A 2,500-nucleotide genomic window follows, 5' to 3' on the forward strand; every position below is an offset into this window, starting at 1 on the left:
ACACTGAAGATGTCCACCGCGCTTCGCACCGGGCCCGCGAGGACCTACTTTGGCCGCACGGCGCCGCGCGCAGGGTGCGCCGGCGCGCAGCTGCGACGCCTGCCGCGTCCGTCGGCCGGCGCGCCTGCCACTGGCCGCCCCCACCAGCCGGCTGTAGCGCGTGCGCCCACGCACCGCGCGGCCAGCACGCCGGGAGGCGCCCCCTCACCGGCCGGGGACGGTCCCACCCAGCCACCGCCGCGTATCGCTTCACACCCAGATGCCGTTCAGTTTCGTCGGCATGGTGGGTATCGCTGGAACAACCGGTTCGTACCTCAACCTATCGTCGCCATCACCGATTCACCCCTAGCGAGAACAACCGCACCACAACAGGTTACCATTTGTTCATTTGCGTAACTTCACCAGAAAACGCAGGCGTCCATCGCCATTTGCAACTTCAACGATTATTGCATGCCTGTGTCAGGTGTCACGCCACACTACGTCTGCCCACATACACGCAACAAAATGTGCACGCCTAGACAATACGTGGAAGGTGGCCCCCGTACGTATGCGATGTCCATTGCTCGAACGACTGTCAACCGGCCTCTGTAGCATGTCGCAGATATGGAACGCGGTGCACCATGCCATCACGGTGTGTGAGGAGAGACGACTAGGTCCGAATACATCAACAGACAGCTCATGCTGATCGCCATCCACGGCGTCCGTTCCTCCCACACGTCTCTATGGCGTACCACACTGCAATCCAGCTCTCATAGGGAGACGACACGTAGCTGCGTGCACAATATTTGCACTGTATGGTCCGCCGTTTTTGGGCGCAGTCGTTGTACGGTCACACATGTGCCACGATGTATCATTCGGTACATAAGGACGAATGTGCAGTACAGATTGTGGTTTACGCGTACGACATTAGCGGACGGTTGACACAGGCCGCACCACAACGTAGCCTGAGTACGTCGCATGCGAAGGGCATTGAACATGCAAACTTCTCACCAACCAGCTTGCGAAGGCAGGGGGGCAAGGTGGGGACGTGGGGAGGGGCGGCATGTACGTCCTGCTGCCATCCACATTACAGTGTACAGCAGGAGCATGTGGAAAGTCAGCAAGACTTGCAAGGTGTTTAACATGAAGCGATACACAGGGGAGCGGGCAGTGCGAGTAGCGAACTATATTGCGAGGGTTGCGGGTGGGCAACACTACACTAATTGAACGAGTCGTATAACAATTACAGAGCAGGTTTAGGCGACAACATGGGTTACGTTAGGGGACAACGTGGGTTACGTTAGGGGACAACGTGGGTTAGGTTAAGGCACAACGTGGGTTAGGTTAAGGCACAACGTGGGTTAGGTTAAGGCACAACGTGGGTTAGGTTAAGGCACAACGTGGGTTAGGTTAAGGCACAACGTGGGTTAGGTTAAGGCACAACGTGGGTTAGGTTAAGGCACAACGTGGGTTAGGTTAAGGCACAACGTGGGTTAGGTTAAGGCACAACGTGGGTTAGGTTAAGGCACAACGTGGGTTAGGTTAAGGCACAACGTGGGTTAGGTTAAGGCACAACGTGGGTTAGGTTAAGGCACAACATGGGTTAGGTTAAGGTACAACATGGGTTAGGTTAAGGTACAACATGGGTTAGGTTAAGGTACAACATGGGTTAGGTTAAGGTACAACATGGGTTAGGTTAAGGTACAACATGGGTTAGGTTAAGGTACAACATGGGTTAGGTTAAGGTACAACATGGGTTAGGTTAAGGTACAACATAGGTTAGGTTAAGGTACAACATGGGTTAGGTTAAGGTACAACATAGGTTAGGTTAAGGTACAACATAGGTTAGGTTAAAGGTACAACATAGGTTAGGTTAAGGTACAACATAGGTTAGGTTAAGGTACAACATAGGTTAGGTTAAGGTACAACATAGGTTAGGTTAAGGTACAACATAGGTTAGGTTAGGTTAGGTTAGGTTACACGTTGTTGTAAGGAAAGGTGTAGGGGGGGGGGGGGCGGGGGGCGGCAGGTTCGTTGATAGTGATTATAGTAAGTGAATGCTTGTGACATGATCAGATTTGTCACGTCAGGATGCACCTTTGGCTTATTAGAGGCGGCGCTCCAATTCTATGCTTGTGTGAGACCTGTGTCTTTGACTCATGTCATTGTTTGTGCGCTGTGACAGGAGGTACTATTGTGATGTTGGGTGCACCGTTGTATAGGACATGTGTGGGTGTTGGTGCCTGGTCTGCGCAATGGTGGATGTCGAAAGGCTGGGATATTGTATTTTCCGCATGGACCTCCTGGTCTGGTTGTGATAGTGTGGATTGTGTAATGTGGCGGAGAAGATGCACTGGATGTTGTTCCATGCTGGTGCTTACATATTGTATGTGCGCCTGTTAGAAGCAGAGAGTGGTGCGTGATCAGAGTGTCTGGCTGACGTGTGGTTCCCATTGTGGGCAGACTCTTTCAGCATGTATACGGACAGTTGTGTATATTTATTGTAGTTTGATGGCTCTGC

This window comes from Schistocerca piceifrons, unplaced genomic scaffold (genome assembly GCF_021461385.2).
Source record: "Schistocerca piceifrons isolate TAMUIC-IGC-003096 unplaced genomic scaffold, iqSchPice1.1 HiC_scaffold_1229, whole genome shotgun sequence".
Lineage (NCBI taxonomy): Eukaryota > Metazoa > Arthropoda > Insecta > Orthoptera > Acrididae > Schistocerca > Schistocerca piceifrons.